The 17,892-nt window shown below is 33.1% G+C and overlaps 1 protein-coding gene across 1 annotated transcript in view; it reads left to right on the forward strand.

Moving 5' to 3' along the window:
• The window catches only part of LOC143075531 (aspartate--tRNA ligase, mitochondrial-like), a 250,634-nt gene that overhangs the window by 132,869 nt on the left and 99,873 nt on the right, over window positions 1–17,892 (forward strand). The window lies entirely within an intron of this gene.

Here is a 17,892-nt window from a genome sequence, read left to right on the forward strand (position 1 = left end):
TTAACGTTTGTAAATCGACTTTTTATAATACGTTTAAAGATATCTAGCACAACAATTGATTTGACTATGTTAATTTAAACAAAATGTATGTTTTAAAAAAGCTAAAAAGGGTGACGTATTTTTTTCACATTTCCTTGGTTTCCAATCGAATAGTAATTGATATTTTCACAAGCTTATTACTTGCTTTATGGATCCCCTGTTACAAAATGTATCGACTATTGATATCATATCTTGATATATGATTCTTATCTGCAACCTTCGGTTCTTTAAATTTGACAAAGGGGTAGGTATTTGTTTTAAATTTTTGAAATATGTTTCTGCTATATGTAACACTCAGAAACGTGTCCTTTCCCCCAAACGTGTCCGATTCCCCCAAACGTGTCCACATCGACGTCACTGAACTGCAAACACATGTCTAGTCGTCAAAGGGCGCCAAAGCGTGTCATTTGTATAAACGCTCAAACGTGTCCATTTTTTAATAAACCCCCAATCGTGTCCAATCCCCCAAAACGTGTCCATATCAAGCTTTTTATTTTACTGGAACTATCATTCGTGTTCATATTATAAAAACGTAGGTTATTTGTGTGGGTTTTTTTATTATTATTATTGTATAATCATTTTACGATCTTTTACTTTTACTTAAATTCTTTTTCTATGCGCATTAAAATGTTTGTAGCATTTCACTCTTTATAATGTGCCATAAGTTGTATTTTGGAAGGCAACATTTTTTAAAAATTTCAGCAACTTTTATTTGAAACGGCCTCTATATTACATAACAGACATTGAAGTAGTTTCTTACTGAAGTCATAAACAAATCGGTCTTTACTGGCATTTATTTTTTTTTAGATTAAAATCCCAACTAGTGGTCATCCCAAATAACCGTAAAAGTTAATGCCCAATTTTAAATTCCCGGTTTGATAATTAGACAATATACGTATAGTGTCTTGAAATATGAAATTTATTTGTATGAGGCTTAGAAACGGGGGAAATGCGAGGTTCTCGTAACCTATAATTTATTAAAAATTAGAACTGTTAAAAAAAGATGGGAGGTCAATTCGACTGAAAGCCCACCGTGCAATATTCTGATTAATATAAAAGGCATCATCGGAGTTTAATAGTATAAAATAATTTACAAAGTAAACGATTAATTCAACTGTACTAGAATTATTTGTATGTTCGCTTTAAATGAGCATGAAATACTTGCAACTGGACAATAAGCAAATTCAGTCAAAAGTTAATGCATATGTTACATATTAAATTTTCAGTAATGATAATCATTAACAACCGGCATTGAACAAATTAATGCTAATAAATTACCACTTCATCAACTGTGTCCCCATCATAGAACTGCCGTGAACGTTATTGATGTTGCGTTTATGACATGTATTAGCGCTAAAAGACGCGAGACGTTCTGGCGTTTAAAAGTGGACACGTTTGGGCGAATAACAATAGTATCGGGCACGTTTGGGGGTTTTGAAATCGGACACGTTTGGGGAATATTGAATATTATGGACACGTTTGGGGAGAATAGACACGTTTGGGTGATTCGGACAAATCGGACACGTTTGGGGGGAAGGACACGTTTGGGAGTGTTAACGACAATCATGAATAACTGTTAAATGGAGCATACATCGTGGATACAGTGGCAGTTTTAAACTTCATCATAAATATTCGGATTTCAAAAACTAACAACTTTGTATCATTGTTATAGAAAGTGCAATCGCGTTATACAATTTTGCTGTTGAAGTTATTTTTCGTTCGCATCTGTTCTGCTTGATAGACCTCATTGTGTTGTAATGGAGTTTGGAGATTTCTTTTTAGTAGTTCTATGATAATGAGTTTGCAAACGCTTTTTCCGAAATTATATGTATTCACAATGTTCGGCAAACGAACAACATTTCCTTGGCGAGAGTACAAACTAGGCATTTTTCTAACGTTTACATTGTTTTATTTGCCGAAATGCTTTTATGCATTACTTGGTAGTAGTTTGGTAAATTTTGTGAAATATAGATTAAGAGCAGGTGTAAGTGAACATATTTTGAATTCTAACATACAGATCCAATGCTCATAAGGACTTATATACTGTGTGTATGGGTTGAAACAAAAGGTATATAGGCTGGACATTAAAAAAGATAGACAGACTTTTTTGAATATCAAGAAATGATAATTTTGATGCATGGTACAATTGCAATTTAGACAAGTTTAGAGTTTTCACTTTTTTACGTAGTTGACGAAAGCTGGGGTTCCTGGTCAATTTGGAATACTTGCAACGTGACATGTGGTGGAAGAACACAATGGAGATCTCGTCAGTGTGATAACCCTTCCCCATTGTATGGTGGCTCTAATTGTGGAACTGGCAGCTATGATTTCATCGATTGTAATACTGACAACTGTCTTGGTATGAATCAAGAACGATTGTTTTTATAATCTTTTTATTTTGATACAAGTAAATTGAGAAACCTACATATTATTATGATTATATCAGAAAAGAAGTATTTATTTGTAGGATATATCGACATAATTGATTTTTTTAACATACTGGCCAGAGTTTTGGCGTAAACCGTAAAGTTGTCAACTTTTACTGTTGGTCATGATAGGACATTGATGACATCCGAGTCAATAGTTACCATTCCTGTGTACAAATATATAATACTGGAAAACATGGAAGTAAACACAACGTTTTCGTGATACATCGATTCTGGTAAATTCAAATTTAGTTCTGTCGTTTATCATATTAATTTTGCTGATCAAGTCTCACATATGTGCTACTTTATCAACGCACTAGTAGTAGGATGTGTACAGTTTTGTAAAAGTCAAAGCTTATGTATGGCTTGGAACCCCTATATGGTCATGTCTCTCCTTCCCGTTTTTACCAGAAGTTCTTATTTATATACATGAAAATATATAGAGTCTACTCCCGGGGTGATTCATTCGAGTATCAATATTGGGAATTTCGGTGAAAACATGGAGGGGCGGACATCACTTAATTTGATTACCATATTTGATAACGTAAATGACTTGAATTGCATAAAACTGAACATAGTCTACTAAGTAAAACAGATTACAATTGTGTCATATGTAGAATGTTTCAGTATTTGATTTCACCTTTCGCAATGATTTTTTCAATTGGAAACACCAGAATTCAAGTCGCGACAAATATTTTTTACTGAAATGTTTGCCTTTTTGGCTGCGTAATTCCCTAAATGTATAACTTGGGTATTTCTGTAAACATAATCTATTAAAATGGGAAATTGCCTGGTTTAGTTTGTACTGTTTATGGAATTAGGCAATATTTGGTCACATTGAAAGCATTTGCAGTCTTAGAATTGTTCATCTAAGAAAAAAAGAGGCCCACTTGAGGCTAGATTTACATAGAATTTATACTCTCCTGTGTAAAGAATTGTTCACATTCTTGATAATGCATGCAGCAAATATTTCAAAAGTGCTTTATTTTGTAGTTTCTTTCTTTTATTATATCAGACATAAATATTTTTTCATTTCCTACTGTTTGAAAGGACTTTTGTTGGAAATTAATACTCCAAAGGGACATAATTCAGCTTTTTACATTGATTAATACAGGCAACAAAGGCAACTTTACAGCTGAGTAGTTTGCATATTTAAAGTTTAAAGTGTCTAATATCTTTGTTTTCATCATCTCAAGACAGAATAATAGATTTTATAACAAGCTCTAAAATTTTTAACCACAATATGGCATATACTAAAGCATGGAATGGAGATTAGTATGAAAAATCTTGAATTTGTGCGTTTCTTGTAAATTTTTGATAAAATGAATACAAATTGAATGGAACTGTCCATTTTATCTGTTTAAATGGAACTATTTATCATTCTTTTTAAATAAGATAAGATATGATTGGATACAGGTTGTTTATTAAGGCTTTTCTGAAAGAAGTAGAGAATGAGGTAAACCAGCATGTAGGGGTGGGGACATAAAATGATCTATGTTTCTTTAAGTACTGGGGACATACAAGTATTTATTATAGCCAACGTTTTCACAATAGCCCAGTATTGCATTAATAATGTCATAAGAATTCTTTATATCTTTTTGTCACAGTATATGGAAAACGGTAGTATTTAATTTTCCCAGCATTAGGTTGGCCTTTTGTGTACCCAAGGCAGGTGAAGGAAGTCAAATTAGGAGCGCTGTGATTGAATGTAAGGGTACAATATATTTTTTATTTATCTATGAAAAACTGCAGTGTGTATATTTACAATATAAATTTTAAAACCTATTGAAATATTTTCTAGAGAATTATTCGAAAAGACTTGCAAAATTTCATAAATTTGGTGCAAAATGACGGTGGGCATGGATAGCATAAACAAGCTCCGTTGGAAGTTGGTCATGATACTATTTGGCTTTAATTTTTAAAACAGAGTAATTAAGTACTAACACAACATATAACTGTTTTTATCCAGGTTTTTATCTTAAAAAGTGGTAAATTTAGAAAATGTTAACATTGTCGCCTATGGCAGAATAAATAGTACCGTTTTCCCTTCAGAGCTCAAAAACTATGTTTTACTTTGATTTGATCTTAATTTCGAACGATTTTATATCTATTTAAGCTACACTGAAGTTAAAGATAGAAATAGAACCGTTTAAATATGATTTATCGTACTCTAATAGCACTATTAAGTACACGGAAATCGACTAATATATTCAGTAAAAAAAAACGATAACGAAGTAGACAAGGGATTCCGGAAACTATAGTGATTTTACCCAACATCATAAAATTACAGAAATTCGTGATTTTAAGAAATGTTGAGATAAAGTCTTGATCTTGAATGAAAAAATGATAACTGATGAGTAATTTGGTGTGTTATAAAACGGATAGAGTGCAAAAGCATTTAATAAAAAATTAATTGTAGATCCGAAAAGGTCAGGATTATGAAAAATTTCGTACAAAATGTCAAATATTTAGAAGGAATGCAAAAGCATGCGGACTTTCAGTTGAAAATATTGTTTTTCATTATTCTAAGAATCTAATTCACTTAATTATTCTGTCTAAAAGAAGAGATACGACTAATTTCCTTTGCTTGAAAAACATGTCGTAGTTTTATAATTTTCAACTAATTTCTGAAATAAACGTCAATTTTACAAAAACTGCACCGTACGATTTTGTGACGACCGGGCAAAAATCAAAGTTAAATCATTATTCTATCATTTAAAAAAGAAATTAGCCGTGTGTTAGGTGGGTGCATTAAAGTCCTTAACTAGACGTCTTTTTCAAATATTACACTCGCCTATATTTACAGAAAGTCAACCTATACTGTTTGTCAATCTTGTTCATCCTCTCCTAGGTACCATACATTGTCGTTGCATTTTTTAAGAACCTATTAACTATGTTAACTTACTTTGATAAAGATTTTTTTCTTCTTTTCAATTTGTTTAAGTATTTTGCATTCACGTTTCAAATTCCTTCGAATGTAATGAAAACCAGCAAAACACTTTCAAAATTAACTTCATTTTGTGATATTTGCATTGTTATTTTGATTTCAGTGAAGGCTTAACCGAAAATAATATTTAACAGACATGTTAATGTGTGTTAAATAATTTTGGGTAAAAGTATTGTCTCATGTTTAATTTGCAACAACACTATATGTAATTGAAAACCTGAAGCATCACATTTAAACACATTGGTCAAACTAAACAATTTACACTTAAGTATCTACATTATGTATCATTTGTTCATTTATCAGTAAAATGAAAACGATATTGAAAAATAAATACTTTATTTGCTTTTATGAAGTTAAACAATCACATTTCTTCCGTTTTGTATCTGTTGAACTACAGATATATAAGGAATTAATGTAATATTGTGTCTGTCTATGAAGAAATAACATCAAAAGTGTGGTGCACACTTTATAAACCTCGTAGAGGGTTATATTTAAGTTTGGACCACATTTTTCATGTCATTTCGTATAGGTAGAAAAAGTGTTACAGTCATTGCTTATAATTTAATTCTGAATTCCATTTTAAACCGGAGTAAATCACGTTGATGACGCCAAGGTCACACGACAAAATTATGTCTCTGACCTAATAAACAAAACGACGTCAGCCAATTCAATATGAAGAAGCGTTACATCCAAAATTAAATTATACTGCAATGATCAACATAGACTTTATCAGTACCGTTACGAATCTTTGTTTCATTAGCTGCCTTGTCAGGGACAACCCTCTATATAACATGACCAACGAAGACTTTATCAGTACCATTACGAATCTTTGTTTCATTATATTAGCTGGCTTGTCAGGAACACCCCTCTATATAACATAATCAACATAGACTTTATCTATACCATTACGAATCTTTGTTTCATTAGCTGCCTTGTCAGGAACAACCTTATATAAAACAAATGTTGATTTTAAAGACGACACATACGATTAACAAAACAGGTGTTTCCTTAGTTTTTTTCTTGATTTACCTTAATTAGGAACGCGCACTCCATAAATTTGAAAACCATTGTGTGTATTGACATGTATATGTTAGGTTTTTTGGTTAAAAGCTTCACTAAAGAGACATTGATTGTCGAAATGCGCATCTAGTGCAAAAATTGGCCCCGTTGTTATAATTAAAAGCGATTTCAAAAACATAGCATTAACAACTAGAGGTTCGCAAGAGCCTGTGTCGCTCACCTGTATTTACTGCTGATTCTGAAAATCATATAAAATAAGGTGAAAATCATAATTAATAGTATAAGATACTATAGCTAATAAGATATAGTATATTATTATATACTGTAATAATATGAGTCTGCACTCATTTGTTGAATTCAAAGGCAGGCGTTTTCAAAATATTGTCGGTATTGCTAAGGGAACGAGCAGTTCGACTCTCTTTTCCTTCCTTTTTAGACTTATACACGGCCGACACTCGGCTAACCGAGAGATTGGTCGGTTAATCTATATTGAGTATGTGGCTATATGGGCGATTGGTCTGTTAATCGGGTTGGTTATACGTCTGTTAAGAGTAAAACGCACAATTTAATGTCAAACTCTATTTAATATACAGATTTTTGGCATATTATAAGAACCAAATCAAAAAAGGAAAAGTGTCTGACAAAATGATATCTATCATAGAAAATTTTTGCCACCTGTAAAAATATTTCGTAGTCTGCGCAGTTTTCAGTAAAACTAAAAGGCGTCGCGCAAGTATGTTTTATTTATGCTTATACGCATAGCAATTTTTTTTAATAAAAGGCGAAACAAACAATTTTAGATATCATTTAAAGGACACAAAATAGTACTTTGGTTCTAATTAATAAATTGACATTAGTAAATATTTCATAATTGTAATATAACGTGAATAATACCTCGTTTTAGTGAAAATTATGAGAATAAAGTCTGTTAATGGGTTGGACAATTGAAATTGTGTCAGTTAAGAGTTATTTAGCCACGACAATAGTTTTGCTACCTCTATATTTTCCCATTGAAAAAGTTAAGAATGAGATGTTTTTGAGTAAAAAAAAATTGACACTGAATACGGTGCAACAGTATCCTTCTAGTAAGAGCATTTTTATTTTGACTTTCTTTGCATTTTATTGAAAGATGTGTCTATGGATTGGCCGCTGGAATATGCATGCATTTATTATTAACGCATTCAATCAGCCTTTTTTTTGTGTGTCTGTTCAGAGTAGCACGTTCTTAAATCCGACTGAAAGTGTCTTTCTAATACAGCACAGGGTACATATAACGTGTTGTCGTTCTGATATACTGTTACGGCCAGAAATCGCCTTTAAATTGTAGCCAACAAAAGACACAAATCAATAATAAAATTTAACAATATTTATTATACAAAAGTTTACAAGAAGTATTACACAAATATAACTGTTAACTTAACTGTCAAAATATGAGTCCAATCTGTTATCTTTATCTGTATCCGGAAATCTTTCGGAATCCAATTTGAATATTACGTTCACTACTAATGTCACAATCCAGTATGATGTTGTTTGTAGAATAAAAGTGTCAATCCAAATGCTGTGAATACTAATGTCTATCAATGTCTATGTCCAAGTTTAATTATGAGAGTTTAACTTTAGTGTCTGTATATATAGTGTTGTCATGGAAAATTCTAGAACACTCTATAATGGAACATTGTGGAAAATCCTGGAAAGTTACAACGGAAGTTTCTTGAATAACGTAGAAGTTTAAATTACGCATCTTTTATAAGGATCATTCTAGAAAGTTCCAATCATTCCTAAACTGCACAGTTATAAGATTATTTGGTAAACAACTATCAGGCCATACAACACAAATTAGGCCAACATAAATAAACATAATAATTACAATATCATAACACCTCCCCCTTAAAAGAAGTTTTAGTGTAACAAAAACTTATCATGAATAATATGAACAAAAATACATAATATATACAAAGTGATTTAATAAGCTCTAGATAAAGCATCAGCTATTACATTATCTTTACCCTTAATATGTTTTACAATTACATCATATTCCTGTAACAATAAACTCCACCTAGTCAACCTCTGATTCTTGTTTCTCATTTTATGCATGAAGGTGAGAGGATTATGATCAGTATAAACAAGAATAGGATATACAGTGGGATTCAAATATACATCAAAATGTTGAAGTGCTGACAACATTGCAAAACACTCTTTTTCAATAGTTGAATAATTTTTCTGATGTTTATCTAATTTCTTAGAAAAATATGATATAGGTTTTTCAACATTATCATCTGTCTCTTGATATAAAACAGCTCCTATTCCTACATCGCTTGCATCAACGGCAAGTTTAAATTGTTTTTCAAAGTCTGGAGTAATCAGAACTGGACTATTAATTAAAAGTGATTTGCTATTTTCAAAAGCTTTTTGACAATTTTCACTCCAGATAAATTTAGAATCTTTTCGTAAAAGATGAGTCAATGGTTGAACAACAGTAGCAAAATTTGAACAGAATTTCCTGTAAAATCCTATCATGCCTAAATATCTCATAAGTTGTTTTCTATTTGTAGGAGGTGGAAATTTGGAAATAGCTTCCACTTTAGCCATAATAGGTTTTACTTGACCTTGGCCAACTGTATGCCCTAAATAATCAACAGTGGCCTGACAAAATTCACTTTTACCAAGATTAACAGTCAAATTTGAATGTGACAATCTATCAAAAGTATCATACAAATGAGTTAAATGCTGTTCCCAGCTATCACTACATACAATTAGATCATCAATATAAGCATAACAACAGTTTAAATCTTTTATAACATTATTGATCATTCTTTGAAATGTAGCTGGTGCACTTTTCATGCCAAACGGCATTACAGTATATTGAAATAAGACATCTGGTGTAACAAAAGCTGATATTTCACGAGCTCTCTGTGTCAGTGGAACTTGCCAATAACCTTTCAACAAATCAAATTTGCTCACAAATTTTGCTTGACCAATGTTGTCAATACAATCGTCTATCCTTGGAATCGGATAGGAATCAGATTTTGAGACTGAATTTACTTTTCTGAAATCAGTCACGAAACGAAAAGTTTTATCTGGTTTTGGCACAAGGAGACAAGGAGAGCTCCATTCACTGTTACTCGGCTCAATAATATCATTGTCAAGCATATATTTAATTTCTTTTCTCATAACTTCAAGTTTGAGTGGATTGAGCCTGTAAGGATGTTGCTTAATTGGAGAAGCATCTCCTACATCAACATCATGACAAACAGCATTGGTTTTGTTTGGCACATCTGGAAAAAGATTTTTAAAAGAAAATACCAAAGTTTTTATTTCTTCTCTACGATCAAAAGACAGATGTGCAAGTTTTGAGTCTAAATTTGACAAAATTTCTGAATTTTTCAATCTAACTGTCTCTTCCAGAGTTTAAGAACTAAAAGGTGGTTCAATTACATCTGGTTTGTCATGATTGTTCTCAAATTTAACCATGCCTAAAGTGGCAACTGGTTTACTCTCACATTCATTAGTACGCTCAAAATATGGCTTTAACATATTAATATGACACACTCTGTTTTGTTTACGCCGACCTGGAGTTTTTACAATATAATTCAAATCATTGATTGTACTCTGTATTGTATAAGGACCACAATATTTAGCCTGTAAAGGATGTCCAGGGACTGGCAAAAATACAAGTACCTTATCACCAGGCTCAAAAACTCTGTCCCTGGCATCTTTATCATACCATATTTTCATCTTGTTCTGTACATTTTTTAAGTTTTTCTGAGCAATTTGACAAGCAGTATACAATTTTTCTTTAAATCTAGATACATAGTCTAAAAGATTCAAGTCAGTATGTTCAGTAAGCCACTTTTCCTTAATCAATTTTAACGGTCCCCTTACAGTATGGCCAAATACCAACTCAAAGGGACTAAATCCAAGGGATTCTTGAACAGCCTCTCGGACTGCAAAAAGTAGAAAGTGAACTCCATCATCCCAGTCTCTGTCAAATTGAAAACAAAAAGTTCTAATCATGTTCTTCAATGTTTGATGAAAACGTTCTAAGGCACCTTGAGATTCTGGATGGTACGCACTTGATCTATACTGAGCAATCCCTAACTGGTACACGACTTGCTGAAATAATCCTGACATGAAATTTGATCCCTGGTCGGACTGTATAGACTTAGGAAGTCCTACTAATGTGAAAAATTTGATAAGTGCTTTGACTATAGTAGGTGTCTTGATATTTCTTAGTGGAATAGCCTCAGGAAAGCGAGTGGATGTACACATGATTGTCAATAAATATGCATTTCCAGTTTTGGTCTTTGGTAAAGGTCCAACGCAGTCAATTAGAACTCTGCTGAAAGGTTCGTCAAAGGCTGGAATAGGCAGAAGTGGTGCTGGTGGTATTTTCTGGTTAGGCTTACCAACAATCTGGCATATATGGCATGATTTGCAGTATTCTGCGACATCATTTCGAAGTCTGGGCCAGTAGAAATGCTGCAATATCTTAAGGCAAGTCTTTCTTATACCTAAGTGTCCAGCCAAGGGGGTGTCATGGGCAAGACCAATAATTTCTTGCCTATAAACTTTAGGCACCACCACTTGGTATACCACTCTCCATTCCTCTTCTGGGGTAGCATCAGGAGGCCTCCACTTCCTCATTAAAATGCCGTCCTGATGGAAATAGCAGTCAGACACTTTGTCTGCTTCCTCCTGTGGTTGAGCCCTCTTGCAGAGCTGAAGAACCTCAGGGTCTTTATTTTGTTCTTCCAAAAAGTTCTTTCTGTTTAATGAATGGCTGTTTACGTCTGGCCATGGCATAATAACATTCTTGTTAACACTAGGTGATCTTATTATGGCCTTTTCTGAGCTACCAGGACCTTCAATGTCGGCTAGGAAAGTGTCAGAAAGGTCCATGTAATCAAACTGGTTTTCTTGCAAATCCTCATCTTGTTGTTTTCTAGCCATCGCCCTAGTAACAACACAAGCTGGATACAATTCAGCATCATCTTCAGGTGATTTAACATCCACCACCGGTTCACTGGTAACAATTGGTTCAGCAACCACTTTGCTCCTAGCTAGATCATTTCCTAGCAATAAGGTAACACCCTCAACAGGGAGATTAGGACGAACACCTACAACAACTGGTCCAGTTATCAAATCTGACTTCAGATAAATACGATGGAGAGGAACATCTATACAGCCTAACTCTACACCTTGTAACAAAACGGAGGCACCAACAGAAGTATTCTCGGACAAAGGCAACACTCCTTCTAACAATAAAGTCTGAGAAGCTCCAGTGTCCCGTAAAATCTTAATAGGCTGAAGAGTGGTATCATCAACAATAGAAACAAACCCATCAGACATAAAGGGTTTGTATTCCTCCATGTAATCACAAAAACTGGACTTAAAAGCCTGACGCGCAGGGCATTCCAATGTACTGGTAATATAAGGTGTCGTACAAGCACTGGTCTTCGGCTTATTATCTCGTTCATTCTTCTTCTGGAGTTTAAAACAATCAGCCATCAGGTGACCAATCTTCTTACAATAAGCACAAGTCAGTGACTTCTTCTCAAAAGTATCAAATTTTGGACTAGACATATTATAACTGGACTGACTCTTATTCTGTGGAACAGGCTTACTATCAGTATGCTCAGTGCTTTGATTTTTGTAATATCCACTGGAAGTATTAACATTTTGACCCTTGAAACTTCTTTTATGTGAAAGGGTATAATTATCTGAAATTACAGCAGCATCGTGAATTGTCCCAACAGTTTTGTCGTCTAAATGTGCTTTTAAGTCTAAATGAACACATTGTTTGAACTCTTCTAATAACATCAATTGTCTTAGGTTATCAAAATTGTTGTTTGTTTTCTTTGAAGTAAGCCATTTATTAAATAGATCTTCTTTTTTCCGAGCAAATTCCACATAGGTTTGCGAATCAAACTTTTTATAAGATCTAAATTTCTGTCTATATGCTTCTGGTACTAACTCATAAGCTTTCAAAACTTCTTGTTTCACCGTGTCATAATCGGAACTTTTTTCTGATGGAAGTGCGGAGTATATTTCAGCGGCCTTACCCTCAAAAACACTTTGTAGCATTGTAGTCCAATATGGTTTTGGCCAATTCAAATTATGAGCAATTTTCTCAAACTGTGGAAAATATTTATCGACTGTTTTTTCACAAAATCTGGGAACCAAACGTATATTTTTTGCTGCATCAAAATATTCTGATTTCGACTGGATTTAATTTTTAGTGTTGCTTTCTTCTTTGACCATTTTAATTTTTAGTTTTTCCATCTCTAGCCTTTCTCTCATTTCAAGTTCTTTTAATTTAAATTCATCTTCTTTTTCTTTTTTCTCTATTTCCAACCTTTCCTTCATTTCCAGCTCTGCTTGTTTTAATTTAAATTCATGTTCTTTTAATTTGAGTTCATGTTCTAATTCAAGCTGTTTCAATTTAAAAGCGTCAATATTTTCGACCTTAAGTTCAAGAGCCTCTTCACCTAAAATTTCTGAGTCAACTAATTTGTCTATTACCAAATTTTTTATAATTTGTTTTCTCATAGATACTTTAAAATCTAATTTCAGATGTTTAGCAAGCAACACTAATTCCTCTTTCTTTAAATTATCAAAACTCTCCAGGTCTGGCGTTTTTTAAAATTTACCGGCATCAATTGCCATTTTGTAGAATTTTGTTGGCTAGTTCTTACAAAAATACTGAACAAATTTCTATGAAGATATTAACGTTATCCCGGACGAGCCCCCAATTTCTGTTACGGCCAGAAATCGCCTTTAAATTGTAGCCAACAAAAGACACAAATCAATAATAAAATTTAACAATATTTATTATACAAAAGTTTACAAGAAGTATTACACAAATATAACTGTTAACTTAACTGTCAAAATATGAGTCCAATCTGTTATCTTTATCTGTATCCGGAAATCTTTCGGAATCCAATTTGAATATTACGTTCACTACTAATGTCACAATCCAGTATGATGTTGTTTGTAGAATAAAAGTGTCAATCCAAATGCTGTGAATACTAATGTCTATCAATGTCTATGTCCAAGTTTAATTATGAGAGTTTAACTTTAGTGTCTGTATATATAGTGTTGTCATGGAAAATTCTAGAACACTCTATAATGGAACATTGTGGAAAATCCTGGAAAGTTACAACGGAAGTTTCTGGAATAACGTAGAAGTTTAAATTACGCATCTTTTATAAGGATCATTCTAGAAAGTTCCAATCATTCCTAAACTGCACAGTTATAAGATTATTTGGTAAACAACTATCAGGCCATACAACACAAATTAGGCCAACATAAATAAACATAATAATTACAATATCATAACAATACACATGATATTTGTCACTTGACGTTAAATCCTAATTCGTCAGAATCATCCAATTGATTCTTTTCTTCTATTACTTAATCATATGTTGTTTACAAATCATTCTAAAGAAGTAAGTGGAAAGAAGCGAATGCAGCTACATATGTATCTTAAGTTTTAACTCATTTCATTCCATTTAGTTCCTTTCTACATAAGTGCAGAGGAGAACTACACATGCACACTTCTAGCATTTGTCACCAATATGAGTACATCGTAATCCGTTACTGTTTCAACACTCAAGAGTTTCGTGTCTGTATTTTTAAACAATTATTATTTTTTCTCTTTTTTTTAAGCAATGCACCAGTCTCTATTGTTCTTATCTATTCTATATTCTGCGTCTCCATCCATATTTTCGTGTATACCACGAGGGTCCGGATCGGGGTGTTGTTTATTTCTGTGCTATTTAAATTGTTATGTCACTTTTCTTTCCATTTTATTTATCTTACTCATTATTCTTTCTCTATTCTTTATATTTTAGCATCCCAATATATTTTATAATACTTACTGATGTTGAGTTACATTACGACGTTTATCTCTGATTTATATACTGGTTTCCAATGTAGATGACAAATTGGTGGCATTCATGACAATTAAACAGAATCCACATGATATATGCGACCATTTTTTGATGAAATTACTATTACTACAATATTACACTTTTTAAATCATTTTTATCAATTTTCAATTTCCATTGTCTAAATTGTTCATTGTTCATGTGTTGTTTCCGTATATTAAATATATATGTTTCATTGCCCATGTGCTGGTTCCGTATATTTTAGCCGCTCGTGTTGAGCCTACCCATTTGACCCAATCACACCCAATATAGCAATAAAATTATACTTTATTGCCATTCATAACTCTTAACAGAACAATTAACAGACCGGGTTTTATAAATCCGACCCATTAACAGACCAGGTTTTAAATAAATATTGATTTATGTTACCAAAATACAGATTTTCGTGTAGACTTTTCACACAATGATATCAATATGGTTAACAAACAGAATGCCGGTCTTTTTTCGATGTTCAAATTATTGCATGCAAGTAAATTCAACCAACGTGTCATTTTGAGCACTTTATGTGTGTGTAAAATGTGTATAAATTTATTGATGAGTAACCCGCCTTTTCAATTTATAGATCGTGCATCGAAGCTAGAAAAATAATAATTACATCACTGAATTCAGTACATTGAATTGTTTTGTTAGACATGAATAATTTTTATGATAACAATATATTTAAAAAGTTATACAGTGAAACATGCTGAACTTTCAATGATTTTCTCGATAACACCTGATTAACAGACTTTAGCCAACCCGATTAAACAGACCAACCGCCGATATAGCCGCATACTCAATATAGATTAACCGACCAATATCTCGGTTAGCCGAGTGTCGGCCGTGTTATACCTCGAATTTGATATTAATGGTCATTTCAGAATTAGACTCTGTGCACCACTTATTGCGGACCTGTTTTTGTATTGCTATGAGTTACAATTTATTACAAAAATAAGCAAAGACCCATCGAAACAACATCTGATAAACAAATTTAATAATACTTTTAGATATTTGGATGATATTTTGGCTCTCAATAATGACGACTTCAGTATGTATATTAAAGAAATTTATCCTGTTGAAATTACTTTAAATAAAGCTAATACTAACAATGACCACTGCCCTTTCTTCGATCTATATCACTAACGGAAAGCTGAATACTAAAATTTATGATAAAAGAGATGATTTTTCATTTCCTATCGTTAATTATCCATTTTTAGATGGTGGCGTTCCCTTGTCACCATCTTACGGTGTTTATATATCTCAACTTGTACGATTCGCTCGTGTATGTAACAATGTTTTAGATTTTAACGAGAGAAATGTATGTATACACATGGAAAAAAGTATTGCAACACCTTGATTTGTTAAAACTTGAAAAATCGGCCTCTTTTTTTTGGATGAAATATCATAAAATATGTGTATAATATTATTAAAACATAGTTTATGATAACATTGGCATTGAAACGAACAAAAAATGTTTGAAAAAAAAAAAGATTTATATAACCACAATTTTAATAACAAAATGAAGTGTTTTTTGTACAAAAAAATGCATTTTACAACTTTTACTGTAGTCGAACTTCCCTTTGGTATCTTTCGTCCCTCTTTTACAATGTCAGATATTTCAAAATTAATCTTCAGATGACTGTTCACATCATGGTTGATCGTTTTATGCCAAAGAATTAGTACTGTGTGCGCAGCCTCCATTCAAACGGATAACCGCATCTTAACGTCTTCTGATTCCTGCCATAAATCGACTAATTTGTTGATAAGGTAACAGCAACCATTTCTGATGAAGGGCATTGTTTATTTCTTGATGTGTTTGAACTGGGGTGTCCGTTCGCGAACTTTCCGCCCAATAGTGTCCCATATATACTCGATATGGTTTAAAGTCGGGCTACGATCGGGTCAAGGAAGATGAACCAAATTCCATTTGAACATTGGATCTTCCTCCACGATGCTAATTTCCAACTTTGGCGAGCTCTGCGTGCACTACATTAGATACGGAAAACTGTGTGTCTGTTCGTTAGCAAAGGTCTCCAAAATGGTCTTATCGCACGATAACCAGTAGCGATGAGTTGATCTCGAACAGTTCTTGTTAAAAGGCTCCTGTATGGCCACCACTCTCTTTTTAGGATTGTCTTGACTGTATGCAATGGGTTTCCTTCTGACCAACCTTCATTATGCTTGATTTTCTCTAGCAAATGGGATAGGGGGTCTTCATTATCTCGGAAGGTCTTTAACAGCGTTTATTGCCTGATTTTTATTTTCAAAACGACTTATAGTGGAATGGTGATGACCAAATATACGTGCAGTTGTTACAGCGACATCCCTGCTTCTCTTATGCTGATAATCTGCCATCTTGCTGCAGTTAAGAGTTGTCAGGGACCCATTACAAGCTGTCAATCACATAACTTTAAAAACTTGGTTATTTAAAGTGTTGAAAACAATGAGGGTAAAAACATGTGTTTTGCTGTTTACGGGTACAGTAGCTGCATGTGCAGATAAAAACTTATCGAGTCGATATTTTAATATTGATTAAACTCAGGTGATACTTAAATAATGTTTAACTAGTTCTATTTTACCAAATTATATATCACAAAAAAATAAAGAGTGTTTTTTTAATTTCAATTTCAATTTGGTGTTGCAATACTTTTTTCCATGTGCATATTACTGAAAAATTATTACACCAGGGTTTTCGATATCACAAACTAGTCAAAACGTTTACTAAATTTTATCATCGGTATAAGGACATCATTCGTAAATATAGCTCAACAAGCAGACTTTTTATACGTTCAGGTATTTCACATCCAATTTTTTATGGAAATATTCTTTATAAAGCACAAAGGTGTCAGTATTCACCTCAAAAACTAACAAAACCTTTGAATAGACTTATTAAGAAGGGATATAGTTACGATACTGTTGTCAGGTCATTAAAGATTGCATATTTTGGCGTTAATATTGAATCACTTATAGGGTCTTTGCATCGGAACAAAACACATTTATTCAAAACCCAGTTGTCGGCATGACACGGGTTATGTTCTTCTCATATATGTTATGATGGTATGATACTAAACCCCTAACGGGAAGGATTGTGCCTGATGTTCATATGATGAAATCATAATCTTTCAGTCAGTTTAATTGAATTCTGGAGCTGGAATGTCAGTTAACTGCTAGTAGTCTATTGTTATTTATGTATTATTGTCATTTTGTTTATTTTCTTTGGTTACATCTTCTGACATCAGACTCGGACTTCTCTTGAACCGAATTTTAATGTGCGTATTGTTATGCGTTTACTTTTCTACATTGGCTAGAGGTATAGGGGGAGGGTTGAGATCTCACAAACATGTTTAACCCCGCTGCATTTTTGCGCCTGTCCCAAGTCAGGAGCCTCTGGCCTTTGTTAGTCTTGTATTAGTTTAATTTTAGTTTCTTGTGTACAATTTGGAAATTAGTATGGCGTTCATTATCACTGTACTAGTATATATTTGTTTAGGGGCCAGCTGAAGGACGCCTCCGGGTGCGGGAATTTCTC

This window comes from Mytilus galloprovincialis, chromosome 5 (assembly GCF_965363235.1).
Source record: "Mytilus galloprovincialis chromosome 5, xbMytGall1.hap1.1, whole genome shotgun sequence".
In the NCBI taxonomy this organism is placed as follows: domain Eukaryota; kingdom Metazoa; phylum Mollusca; class Bivalvia; order Mytilida; family Mytilidae; genus Mytilus; species Mytilus galloprovincialis.